Below are 14,437 nucleotides of genomic sequence, written 5' to 3' on the forward strand. Positions count from 1 at the left end.
CACACTTCAAAGAGTTTATTCTTTATCATAAAGTTCAAACTCCTTAGTGTAGCACATGAACTCTTGATTAATATGGTCATTTCTCCCATTCCCCACCTATTTGAACCTTCTCTGCATCTGTCCAAAGAGATGTAATTACTTGGGAGTAGGCCTCTTGGGCATGGTACTACTACTAATGTTCACACAGCTGTACAGACATTGCTGCCTTTCTATAGAATGTCTGTTCCCTCCTCATCTGGCTAGCTCCTCCCGTCAGTCATTAAACATGTCGTTTATCACTGGGTAGGCTTTCCTGATCTGGGAACAGATTAATTTTCTAATAGTGGTTTCCCTACCTCCTTTATCCAGCAGTCTGTGATTTCTGGGGACTGGAGGCATCAAGTCTTTCTTGTCTTTGCATTCTTACCCCTTAGTTGGGGCTCCATAGACTCTAATTAAGTGAATGGATTATTTCATGGTTTAATGAAACTGATGAGAATCTGCTTATTTTTCTCAATGGTGGAAAGAGATTATAAGATTCATCTTAACCAACCTAAGCACTTGTTGAGAGCTGGCTGAGAGCTATCTAAAGAGCACTCAGGAGCCTATTTTGTAAGGAGGTTTCTGTAAAAGCGAGACCCTTCCTTGTAATGTGTTCAGCCTGGTAATAACATTCGACAACAATAGGTTATTTATTAGGTTTGGGCACCTAGGTATATTTAACCTCAATAAATTTAGTCACAAGGGAAATGAAGAGGCTCCAGACAACATTTGTATACATTGTTGATTAAAAATTTCAAAGCATTTGTCATTTATACAAAGGTCTACAGTAGATACTGCACAGGGTATAAAACGAATAATGCTATGCTATTAATTAAGATAATACAGTGTGCTGAAATAATTACAGATAACAAATGATGACTGAATTCAACAGAAGAGAGGTCCCAGGAACTGGCTTCTTCCACCATTTTTAGTTTATAAGATGATGTTACTTTACACAAGGTTACTGAAGTACCTACTAAATTTAAAATACACAAATGCATTTATTTCCTAAAGTACAAGTATCTCAAGTGTGAAACAGCCAAGTAATTTTATTGGACAATTCTAAATACCAGTTTGAAACAGATTGTGCAACAGTTTGGAAAAGACTACTAAAAGACTAAAAGCACTTGGATATCTTCAAGAATATCAGGAAGCAGAAAGCAATTAGTCAAACTGGGATTTGATCCTAGAATAGAGAAATGAATACTCATTCTTAGAAAGATCGCCAGAATTTCGGAAATACATGATTTATTTATGTATTTTTTGGTAAAAATTCAAGATACAGAAACGGTTAAAGAACAGGTAAGACATGAAAACAAGAATGCTGAACGTTCAATGCAGCCAATTCCAGACCATAGCTCAATTTCTTTAATGCTAACAAAGTGTATAGCCAAGCAAAGGTAATTTAATACTACTTTTCCTTTCCTTTGATCAACTTTACATGAAGGTCATAATAAGGACGTAAATCGAAAGAAATCTAAGTCTAAGTCAAACCTGCATTAAAATAACCAGCATCTAAGTAATCTGGAAATTGGAATCAAACTCAGTATTTTAAGTGTAGTTAGTACTCGGGGGGAATACAGCTCAGGGCTCAGGAAAGATTGCCACCACCCTTGCTGAGAACAAATTCAGTACAAGAAACCAGGGACACAAATGAACAGGCTTTGACGTGAAAAGGTAAGGATGAATGGAATAATGTCTGATTCCTGAAAGCTCCCCATACATTGCACGAAACTGCAGAGTTTAAGCTAAAATGAGATTTCCTAAAGCAGTGCTCCCAGATTTCAACAATAGTCAGTGAGTGCCTGAGGAAGCCCGGGATGGTTCTGGAGACTGAGGATTCGGACAGCAGGCAAAGGCGCTCAGTCTGGACCGGTCTGCACGTCCGCCCTCAGTCTCCCAGGACCCTCGGACTGGAGCAATTGTGCAGGCTTCCCAGGAAGGGCCCGGGCGGGCGGGATCGCAGCGGGATTTTCCTCTCCGCTCATTCATTCTCTGATTCATTGGTTCCTGGAGGCGGTTCACACGGACGCGCGCAGGAAAGGCTGGGCGCGGAGGACGGCGGCGGCTGGGTGCGGCCCAGCGCCTGAGGGGCGGCCGGTAGGGGGGCGGCTGGCCAGGCCGCGAGGGGCGCGCGCCTGCGCGCGTGCTGGCGGCAGGAGAGGCGCGCGGCCGCCTGCGCCGGAAGTGAGCGGTGGCCGCGGCGGGGAGCGCGCGGCCGGGCGCGAGTCGGTCCGCCCTTAGGCCGCGCGGCCCTCAGCCCCGCCCTGTGTGCCGGGGCCGGACGCGCGGGCTCTGTGATCCGCGCCGCGGGGCTCTGCGGCCGCCCCGCCCAGTCCCCGACGACGCCCGCTCTGTGGGTCGGTCAGTCAGTCACCGAGCGCGCGCCGCGGGAGCTGCGGGCGCTCTCAGCGTTCGGGAGAGGAGCGTCGCGCCTGCGAGGCGGCGGCTGGAAGGCGCGAGCGGCTGCTTCCTAGCGCAGGGCTCCGTGAGGGCCGAGGGGCTGCCGCGGTGAGTGCTCCACCGCCTGGCCCTCGAGGTCGGGGAAAAGGAGAGATCTGGGTGCCCAGGAGGCGCTGCCGTCTCCATTTTCCCGGCGCCCGGCGTGGCCCTCCGGGCGAGTGCGGGCGGCTGCAGTCCGGGGCGGGGTCGTTGCTGGCCAGGCTCGCGGCGTTGGGCTGAGCCCGGTCAGGCGGCCTGCGGTGGGTAGGGGTCGGTGGGGCCTGGGCTGCACCCCGCGCCCCTCGGGGCTGCACCGTGCAGACAATGAGACCCGGGATCGCCTGGGAAGGTGCGGCGGGGCTGATACTCCGCACTAGGGCGCTGGTGGCCGGGGACCGCGGGTGGAAAGGGACTGGTCCCCGGTAGCCGCAGAAACCGATGGCTGGATGCGGGATTGTTCTAGCTTCCATGCCCTGCCCGCCTTCATAGATGAGTTCACTGCAGAGATTTAGAAAGGCGGGGCGCCTTCTGTGTCTTCTAATTAAGCCGGCAAAGTAATTGCTCTAGTGCTTTTTAGCTCCATCTCATCTTTCCGCGTCCATTCCCGCCGGAAATCCAAACTGCAGTTCAGTGGAGGACGGCAGAAAGAGGGAAAGCTGCCTAGTAGTGTTGGTTAGGATGCCTTCGTTTTAAGATACCTGAAAGATACCCTTTTCTTATTCAGACGTTGTCTTAGGATAGCCCCACTGTGTGAACTGGAAACCGCTTGATCCTTATGTTGGTATAAACATGTGCCTCAGAGTGAAATAGGAGCTTTGGGAAATGATATGAGTTGCATGTTTCCCATGTGTTGCATTTTATACATTTTGTGGGAAGGACAGTTTGGGGTGGATGCTGTCTGCAGCATTTCTCATGGAGAAGTGGAGAGCCGCCCAAGTAGGTAAAGTCCTCCCTAAAGGAACTGTAAAGGTGTGGGCTAGGGCTGAGGCATGATTCGATTATTAAATGGTGGTATTGTGTTTGTAAGAATATTGAGGTGAGCACACAGTCACGGAAACCTACCCAGGTATAGTGGGGGACACTTCTACAACACTTGAGTGGTGGAAACAGTGCGTTAGAACAAACTAACATTCCATGAGCTAGAATAGGCTAGCAACGTGATAGTGGACAAGCAAGCCATTAACTATGCAGTAGTTCCCTACCGGTAAGCAGCAGTACGCCACCTGTTTACCTTTCTAGCCTGTTGTCAAGAAGATTGAATAAGAAAATGTATGCAAAATTGGTGGCCCCTTGCCTGTTTGTGAGTGCTCTATACGTGTTAAATTAAATCCCTTTTCCTACTGCTGGGGGCCGGAGTGCTGGGTGTCTGGGGGGGCGGGGGGGGGCGTCAGAAGTGAATGTTGATAACAGTGCGTTGTTGAGGCTTGTGTAGCATAAGGCAGCAAAGAAAAGGTTGATTCTACATTGAGACGTCAGTGTGGGGAAATCTCTGGAAGCTGCCAGTATAAAGTGGAGTCTTTTAAAAGGCTGAATACTTTAAAAAAAAAAAAAAAAAAACAACGTTTTATTATTTTGTATTAATTATACACAATACTGGGTCTCATCATGATCTTTTCATACATGTGCATCACGTATTTCAATTTCAACAGGATGGGCAGGATTTTAACAGTGTAAACTGGGAGAAGACATTTCATTTGTAGGTGGTAATTATCCTCTTAGAGCTGGGTTCAGGAGCCAGACATGGTGGATCATGCGTGTAGTCTGCACTTGGGAGGCTGAGGCAGGAAGATTGAAGTGAAGTCCAGGTCAACCTGGGTTACACAGTGGGAGCCTATCTGAAAAACCATCAAACCACGTAAAAAATAAAATACAAATCAAACCACATAAAAAATAAAGTAAAATCCGAATTCTCTAAGTAGAACCCTGGAGAGGTGGCAAAATAAGGGCACTCTTTAAAACCCTCTGTTGAGTTTGTCCAGACACCAGTTACAGATAGCCCGGCTGAAGTAAGTACAAAATGTCTGCAAAGCTTTGTAAGTGATTTGTTTTTCACCAGACATGTTGTGGTATTTGGATTGCTGCTCACTTCTGTTTGATTTTAGTAAAGAGCAATGTGTAGCTGTTTCTTTGTGATTAATATTAGCTGTTTAGTATTCCACACAGACTCTTGACTCAGGTCTCACTCAGATTATTCACTTAGTGTCTGGCTGACATTAATGGAGTGGTAGGCATCTTTTGATAATGGCTTCACAATTTTTAACACTTTGTTTTTTGGCTAGATGTTTTTAACTGTTATCTTTAAGGATAATTGTGTTGTTTTTTGTTTTATTTTTGCTGAGTTTTGGCTCTCCAAATACACACACACACACACACACACACACACACGTTAGTGGACTAGAAACAAGGGTGACAGATTCTGGGATACACATTTGCTTTATTGGCTTTGGTTTGGAAGTCATTGAATGTCAATATTGGTATCAATTCCAAACTTTAGGATTAGTAATATTAATAGAGTAAGATATGTAACCTCAGGCTTTTTATTTTGAATTCTTTGTTCCATTACCTATTCAGTGGGAAGTTTGGTGTAGATTACTGGTTTTCATTTGTTATTTCTTACTGACCTTAAGAATTTTAAGGAGCTAAGTGTAGTAGCAGGAGCCTGTATTTGGGAGGGAGGCCAAGGTAGGAAGATACTGAGTTTGAGGGTGGCCTACATGAGACTTTGCCTCAAAACAAAACGAGTAATTTAATTTTGATGAAGGGCTTTTAAGGTTCTACAGACATACCACCTAAAGTTCATAAAAAAGTTTGGAGATACACCTCAGTGGGAGAGCAGTTACGAAACACATAAGGGCCTGGGTTTGATACCTAGCACAAAGCCAAAGTCTAATTTGTATGCTTGAAGTCAGGAGCATTACATTGAAATCAGAGCATATGAGAAGCTAAAACAGGAGGATTAAGGCTAACTTAGGTTATATACTGAGATCCTGACTCACAAAAATGTTTTTAAATTATAATAACAAAAAATTGTTACTAAATATTGTGTACTACTTTCAGTACTTTCTATGTATTGAATTATTTATTCCTTACCATGCCTCTATGAAGAAGGTTCTGTTAATTGAGAAAACAAGCAGAGATAGTAAGTTACTTCCTTTCTTTTCTTTTTTTCTTTTTTTTGAGACAGGGTTTCTCTGTGTAGCCCTGACTGTCCTGAAACTTACTCTGTAGACCAGGCTGGCCTCGAACTCAGAAATCCACCTGCCTCTGCCTCCCAAGTGCTGGGATTAAAGGCGTGCGCCACCACTGCCCGGCAATAAGCTACTTTTTTTTTTTGGTTTTTCGAGACAGGGTTTCTCTGTGTAGCCCTGGCTGTCCTGGAACTCACTCTGTAGACCAGGCTGGCCTCGAACTCAGAAATCCGCCTGCCTCTGCCTCCCAAAGTAAGCTACTTTCTTAAAGACTACACAGCTCTATAGTAAACAGAGGTTTAAAACCAGGTAGCCTAATTCTTGTATTCTTACCACCTTCCTATGCTGCCATGTAGAAAACACATTTTTTTTCCATTTTAAAGTATGTTAAAGTCTTTATACAACTTTAGCCATTTGCTGTTTAAAGCATTAAGTTAAGTTTCAGTGGCATTAAATATATTCATGTCATTGTGTAACTGTTACACTGTCCATTTCCAGAACTTTTTCATCCCAAACTGAAGTTCAACCTGTTAAACAGTAACTTCTCATCTACCTCTGCAACTTCTACTAGCAACTTTTTTACTTTGTCTCTCTGCCTTTAACTACTCTGAGTACTTTCTGTTAGTGTAGTCATTGTTCTATTGTTGTCCTTCTTGGGCTTTTCTTTTTTATCCAGAATCTTACCTTGTAACCCAGGCTAGACTGGAACTCAGGTTGACTTTAGTGAATTACTGTAGCATGTTTATTTAAATTCTTTTTAACACATTAAAAACTGGATGACCTATAGACTAAAGCTTGTGAATTTTAAATGAACACTTGATAGGAAATGCCATAGACATCTTGAAGACTTTTTAAAACTTTAGTCTTGTATACTATTTATTTGATTGTCCCAACAGTTTATTACTATGGCTAGTGCCATAGTATTTAATTAAATAAGCAAAACCAAACATTTCTATAGAGGTTGTACTCATCCTGTTTAAGTCATTATTAAAAACAACAATGAACATTAAAAAATTCTGGTATCTTATCATAAATGGTTTTGTAGTTCATTGTGTTTCTTTCTTTCTTTTTTTTTTTTAACTTCTGCCCTTCTTTTTTGTTTGTTTGCTTGTTTGTGTTCTAAGACAGGGTTTCTCTTTGTAGCCCTGACTCTCCTGGAACTTGCTCTGTAGACCAGGCTGGCCTCAAACTCAGAAATCTGCCTGCCTGTCTTGGAGTGCTGAGATTAAAGGCTGCTGTAAGTGTATCATAATTTGCCTTGTGTATTAGTCACTGTTCTAATGCTGTGAAGAGATACCATGACCAAGCCAACTTGTAAAAGAAACATTTAATTGGATGCTTGCTTACAGTTTCAGAGACTTATTACATTATCGTCGTGATGGGGAGCATGGTGTCATGAAGGCAGATATGGTGCTAGAATAGTAACAGATCCACAGGCGGCAGGCAGAGAGATCCTGGGCCTCACAAGGGCTTTTGAAACCTCAAAGTCCATTCCACAGTCCAACAGTGATGCATATCTTCCAACAAGTCCATACTTTCTAACCTAACCCTTCCAAACAGTTTCACTACTAGTGACTAAATATTCAAATATATTAGCCTATGGGAATGCATTCTCATTCAAACCATCATATTCCACTCCTTGGCCTCCATAGGCTTATAGCCATACCATGATTTAAAAAAAAAAAACAAAACATTCAGTCCAACTTAAAAAAGTCTATTACAGTCTCCTCAATACCGTTTAAAATCCCAAGTTTAAAGCCTCTTGAAACTCATGGCAATCTGTAACTCCTTATAAAACAAAATCAAAATAAATATCATAGACTAATAACAGACAATGGCACAGAATAACTTTTCCATTCTAAAAGGGAGGAAAGGGAACACTATGAGGAAATATCAGACCAAAGCAAGACGAAAAACCAGCAGGGCAAACTCTAAATTCTGTATCTTGTCTGATATCAAAGTGTTCTTTGAATCTCTAACTCCTTTGATGACTCAACAAACTTCTGTTGGGCTTGCTCCATACCGCTCTGCAGCTCTTCACAGCTTCATGCAATAGCCTCTCTGGGCCTCCATGAAAGGACAGACCTGACACATGCCTGGCCTCAGCAACTTTCCCTGAAAGGAGATTGTTCAACCCTTTTCTTGTATCTTTTCCTCTAAAGTCAGAACCACATGGTGAAGCTGCTAAATTCTGCTGCTTAATGGGGTTGGAACTCAGCTCCCTCTTCAGTGGCTAATGGATCAGCTAATGTTTCTGTTGTTGATGCTTTCATTCATTGCTTAAGCGTTCCTTTAATTCCTTTTACAAGTTGGAAGCTTAGTTGGATGGGATCTTTCCTGAGGTCACCACTCCCTTTATTCCATTTAGCATCAGGTTTTTCTTTCAACGTTTATCTCCTTAGCTCCATTATATTTACTGGTGCTCATGTCCTCAAACTGTACATTTTTGTATTTCTCTTTGTCCAGCTTGTTATAGATCTGCATAAGAGTGATTACTAACAACCATATGACACAGTCAGTATTAGGCTGTCTTGAAATCTTTGCCAATCCCAAGCTCTTCAATGTAGCTTTAAGCAGATTTTTTAGGACAAGAGATAAAAATAGTAACAAGTCTGCCAGAATATCACTAGAATGCTTTCTAGGCCACTTACTACTATTCTTCCCCTCTGAAACATCTTGAGTTAGGTCTCCACAGTTTAAATCACCCTTAGTACTGAATTCTGTGTTTTTACAGGGTAGCCCATTAAGCTCCACTTAAAGTATCCAACCACTTTTCTAGTTCAGAGTTCTAAAGTTGTCCATATTTCTTCAACAAGCAGCATGCTCAGGGCTGTCACAGAAGTACCGCAGTCCCAGTGACAACTTTGTCTTAGTCACTGTTCTACTGCTGTGAAGAGATACCATGACCAAGACAACTCTTAGAAAAGAGAGATTTAATTGCTTACAGTTTCAGAGGCTTAGTCTATTTATTATTATCATCATGGCAGAGAGCATGGTAGCAGGCAGGCATGGTGCTGGAGAAGTAAATGAGAACAACATCCTAATTGCAAGCCTGAGCCTGGCATAGGCTTTTGAAACCTCAAAGCCCACCCCCAATGACACAAGTGACAACAAGGCCACATCTACTCCAACAAGACCTCACCTCCTAAGCATAGGGGCCATACTTTTCAGACCATCACACCTTGTAAGCTGTTGGTATTGCTATTAAGATAATTTTGAAAGAGAAGATTAACTTTTTTGGTCATGGGATTAGTGTACTTGAAGAGTATCCTGAGACTGCAGAGTGAACAGCTGTTACCAAGTCAGACATGGTGGTACACACCTATAATCCCAGGACTCTTGGAGGATCACAAGTTTGACACCAGCATGGGCTACATAAATTTCAAAACCATAGCAAAACCAAAACAGGCATCTGCCTCCTTGCAACTTTATCTGGGTAAAATAAAAATAAATTTTTATAAAAATAAGTGTGTTACTTAAGTTGTTGCAAGATTGTAACTAATATGTCTAACTCACAACTTTTCTTGAATTGATAATAAATTAATATCACTTATTTGAGCATAAAATAGCCACTAACAATAATTTAGCCAGTTGAGTCACTGTCTGGGGTATTATAAGATTTCATCTAGAAAAGCTTGTGAAATATCAGAAAATTCAGGTTACATGATCTTTAAAGCATCATCCTGTGTTCTTATTGCTGTTTTAATATGATACCACACTTTGAGAATGAATCCTTAAAGTACATCACTATTTTGCTTTTAAAAATAATTTATTTTTACTGGTAATACAATGCATAGTTTCTCTGCTTTAGACAGAGCTAGGCATGTAGAGAAATCAGAGATAGGCATTCTTGTCTCCAAAACAGAATGCCAAGGTACAAGAGGAATCAATAGAGAATGTAACTTAAGTTAGGTCTTCAAAGAGACTAAGATAGGAAGAACTAAGGTGGAAAAGAAGTAAGGAGACTGGATTTGGAAAGGAAGACAATTTGGATATGAAAAAAAACCACTAAGACTTAGTTGATCCTTCTTGATTGATATCTTATTGTGTAAGCCTCTGGGTCAAAAAACGGTGATACCTGGTGAAAATTGGGCACGTAAATTTAGTAATAGGCTGGACTTTTGTTTGTTTGTTGACAGTCTTGACTGGGCTACAGTCTTATAAGAAAAAAGACTTCTGCAGAAATGTTCAGAATCAAACTGTAAACAGTACAGGGAAGCTATATTAAGTAATCTATTGCAGGTCACCTGTATATATAATAGAATATTACTTAGCAATAAAAAGCAATTATCGATACATGCAGTAATATGAATGAACCTTTAAAATAACATCTTCACTAAAAAAAAAGCTGGACATAAAAATCTACATAGGTTGGATACAATTAATATAGGCAGACGTTACTGGGATGCTGCCTGTGGTGAAGCAACTATGACTAGAAATGTAAAGCATATTTAGGAAATGTTTTTATCTTCTTAGGAGTGCTGCAGAAAATGCTGTCTATATCACTGGACTTGCAAAAATATTTAAGTCTATCAAACAACACTGAACTACTGAATTAAATACTTAATGAGTATGATGCTGTGCTAGGGCTAGAATTCAGGCCCACTGCCAGGCAAGTGCTCTACACTGAGCTATGAGCTCTATCCCTAAGAGGCACTTAAAACATTTTTTTTTATATTTCTGTAAATGTTTTATGTGTATGTGCATCATGTTTGTGCTTGGTGCCCATGGAGGTCAGAAGAGGGCATTAGATCCCCTAGAACTGGAGTTCAAATGGTTGTGAACCACCATGTGTGTACTGGGGACTGAACTTGGGTCCTCTGCAAGAATAGGACACTGAGCCATATCTCCATCCCCAACTTTTCTGTATTGTTAGTCATTTGAGAAGTAACTATGTAAGGCTTATTGCTTAATTTTAAAATTCAGCATCCCTTTTCTTTTGGCTTGTAACAGTTCTTTATGTTCTAAATACAAATTATTTATCCAGAAATATTTTCTTTTAATTTGGTACTTGCCTGCTTTTGTTTATTTATTTTGTGACAGGAACTTGCCATGTATGCCAGGATAGCTTCAAATTCATGGTAATCCTTTTGTCTCAGCCCTCTGAGTGCTAAGATTAACAATGTGTCTTACCTTGTGCCTGCTTGCCTTTTAAATAGTTTTATAATGGACTTCATCAGGATTGTTCATTTTTTCTTTTATGACTATAGGCATTTTCTGTGTCCTAATAAATTCCTATATCAAAGTTGAAAATATATTACTACATTTTTTTTCTTGTATGAGCTTTATAACCTTAGTTCTTGTATTTCATGCTACAATCCATTTTGAATTAGTATATTATGGTGCAGTGTGGAAATTGAAGTTCTCCTCTCTCCTTTATGTCTAATTATTTCAATATTTATCAAAAATGCTTTCTTCTTTACCTATCTTGACTTCCTTGTTTTGAAAATAATTTGATTGTGTAAGTGTGGGTTAATTCATGGACTCTATTACATTGATATAATAATTCCCTATCCTTTTTTGCCAGTATTATTTTAAATACAATTATTTTGAAGTCAGGTAGAATAAGCCCTTCTATCTTTTCATGATTGTTTTGACTATTTTTTGATCATACACATTTTTAAATCCCCTCATTTAATTTATTAATTTATTTTTTTGTGATGCTGGGAGTTGAACCACTGAGTTACATTCCTAGTTCCATCTTGTTAATTTCCGTTTGTAAGAATGTAGTTTTCTTTTCATGATGGTTGTAATTACATCAACTTCCTAGTTTAGTTTGGGGAGAACTTACAAAGTACTGCATTTTCTAACACATTGACATTGTGCATCTGTCTGTTTAGGTCTTTAATTTCTCAACAGTGTTCTATATTTTTTATATATATAACATTTTATTACAGTGTTACATAAACATTGTGTTCTGCTCTGTTTCTGTCATTTCCTACACCTGAAAATCATCCTTTATACATAGTTTCTCTTTGCAATATAAATTAGGATTTGATATGAAGATTTCTCAAATGATAAGTTTATCTGATGCATGGAGGACTGGACTATTATCTATTCTGATGTCACAGTACTAGAAGTAGAAACTTAAACTGTCTTCAGAAATGTAAAACTAAAGATATTTCCAGGGCTGGGATTTAGCTCCTAAATATTTAAAATTAGAAGTTTAAAGCTGTGTTAAATCTTTTGGCTTGTGTGGCTTTGAATACTAATTTAAATGAACTATGTTCTTTTTCTTTTCTTCCCTTTTCTTTTCTTTCTTTGTCTTTTTTTCTTTTTTCTTTTTTCTTTTTTCTTTTTTCTTTTTTTTGTCAACTTGATACAAGCCAGTTTTATCTAGGAAAAGAAAAAAGTTGAGAAAAAGTTTCTAACACATTGTTTGTAGGCAAATCAATGGGACTTTTTCTTGATTAATGATTGATATGGGAGGCCCTGGCCTATTGGCAGGGGGATGCCATCCCTGGGCTTGTGATCCTGGGGTATGTAAAAAACTAAACAAGCTAGAGCAGACAAAGGAGTGAGGAGCATTCTTTCTTGGCTTCTGCTTCAGTTTTTTCCTCCAGGTTCTTTCCTTGAGTTCTTGGCCTGACTTTTCTCTGTAAGGAGAAACAAACCCTTCTCTCCGCACGTTGCTTTTGGTCACGATATTTGTCACAGCACTAGAATCCTAACTAGGACAACTAACCTGCTCTGATCTTTTTAAGAAAATTTAAATTTATTTATTTATTTGTGTGGGGGCAGGGGGACAGGGTATCAGAACAACTTTTGGGAGTTAGGTCTCCCTTCTATCATATGGGTTTGGGGGAGCCTCAAATCTTTGGGCTTGGTGGCAAATGCCTTTACACACTAAGCCATTTTGCTAGCTTTTCAGAATCTAAAGAAAAATAGTCTTACAAATTTAATTGGAATGTATATTTTCACCAGATGAGTTTACATTTTATGGTTTGCTTTTTTTTATACTAATATTAACACAGAATAATATACAAAGAAGAAAATGAAACAGTCTTATTCAGAAATGACTATTTTCTCATATACGTGTTTGTGTTTGCACCGTTTATTGGGAGCACAGTTTAGTTCTGCTTTTATTGAAACTGTTTTTGGCTTCTTGAACATATTCATATATTAGGTTTTCTACATTTTGGATTTTTTTCCCAAATTTATTTTTATTTGTTACTTAAAAATAAAACATAATATAAAGTATAAAACATACAGATCTACCCAGTAATCAGTTGTTTATATTTTGTTTCGAATAATTATGTTTAAAGAGATCATTTGTATTCCCATGCATGTTTTAATATAACTACATGTTCATAAACTTTTAGGTTTCTGGGGATAGAGAGATGGCTCGGTGGTTAGGAGCACTTGTTTCTGCAGGGGACCCAGGTTTGATTCCTAGCACCTACATAGTGGCTCACAACCATCCAGAACTCCAGTTCTAGGAGATCTGCTGCCCTCTTCTGACCTCTGTGGACAACAGTCATACATGTGGTACACATGTTCAGGCAGAGTACAGATAATTTTTTTTCAATTAGGTTGTTGTTCTGTACGTTTTGATTTAATATACTTAACATTGTTTTAATGTGGGTTGATTGGTTTTAGACAATGTTTCACTCTGCTCACTCTGATTTGAACTCAAAATCTTCCCATGGCAGCCTCCTCTAACATATCTGGATCAAAGGTGTGAACTAGCACTGAGCTTGCTTGCTTTTTTTTTTTTTTTTTTTTTTAGATGAAGTCTTGTTCTGGTTTAGGAGGCTTAGGATATCATGTAATGTTTCTTTTGGTCCTCTAAGTTGGACATTTAAAAGTGGTATCTCTGGATGGATCATATAGATCAGTGGTTCTTGACCTATGGATCATGACCCCCACAGAGGTCAGATATCTTGCATATCAGATATTTACATTCATAACAGTAGCAAAATCATAGTTATGAAGTAGAAGTGAAAATAATTTGATGGTGGGAATTATCACAACATGAATGTATTAAAGGATCACAGCATTAGGAAGGTTGAGAACCACTGATATAATCTCCGATAGCTTCCCAAATGATGAGAAATCTACCTACTAGAATGTTCTCATTGATCATATACTTCCAACCCTTGCTTTATCATAATTTTATCAACTAGATAAGTATGTAATTTTTAGAGTTCTATAATATTTTTGTTTAGAAAAATTATATCATAAATGTTTATCAAGAAGCAGTTTCAATCCAAATGGTGAGGCTTGGCAGCAAGTATCTTTAACTGCACTGAGCCGTCTCAATAGTCCAAAAAATGAAATTTTCAGAAGAGTTTTGAATAAAAGCTGTGCTGATGTTTATGAACAATGGAGTAAAGGGGTTGTACTGTAGAGAAACGTTAGCTGTCCTGGCAGTACGACTGACTGGAGAATTACCTACAATATATTAACCCCTGGGTTGTGAAATTTATGTGTATAAGTGAGATGAGATGATTTGGCTAATAACTCATGCCTGCTTTTATTTTCTGTTAAGTTTTTTGGGGGGATGGGAGAAAACGTATTTAATTATTGGTAAACTGTAAAAACGCAGCATCGGGCTATTCTTGCTTGTTTATTTTAAAACATTAAAGTTATTTTATTTTAGTTTTGTCTGGTTAGTTTTAAGTTTCAGTAATTATTGTTGAATGCTTATGATATTAGAGTGGAAATTACTTATTCTTAAAATGCTAAATGTATCTTCTTACACCTTTTTTTTTTTTTTTTTTTTTTTTTCTTAAAGCAATGCCTCACTGTGTAGCTTTGGCTGGCCTGGAACTATTCCACCTCAC

General features: G+C 39.5%; 1 protein-coding gene across 8 annotated transcripts in view; it reads left to right on the plus strand.

Annotated features, from left to right (window-relative positions):
* Positions 1 to 2,294: 2,294 nt before the first annotated feature.
* Raph1 (Ras association (RalGDS/AF-6) and pleckstrin homology domains 1) overlaps positions 2,295 to 14,437 on the plus strand; it is a 77,678-nt gene continuing 65,535 nt past the window's right edge. For 2 of the 8 annotated variants that reach the window (XR_013109518.1, XM_076931809.1), the window contains exon 1: positions 2,295 to 2,532. The gene's annotated coding sequence lies outside the window, so the exon portion shown is untranslated. The remainder of the gene's footprint in view (positions 2,533 to 14,437) is intronic. The other 6 variants (XM_076931810.1, XM_076931811.1, XM_034498466.2 and 3 more) reach the window with 5 other exon arrangements.

Source organism: Arvicanthis niloticus, chromosome 3 (genome assembly GCF_011762505.2).
Source record: "Arvicanthis niloticus isolate mArvNil1 chromosome 3, mArvNil1.pat.X, whole genome shotgun sequence".
Lineage (NCBI taxonomy): Eukaryota > Metazoa > Chordata > Mammalia > Rodentia > Muridae > Arvicanthis > Arvicanthis niloticus.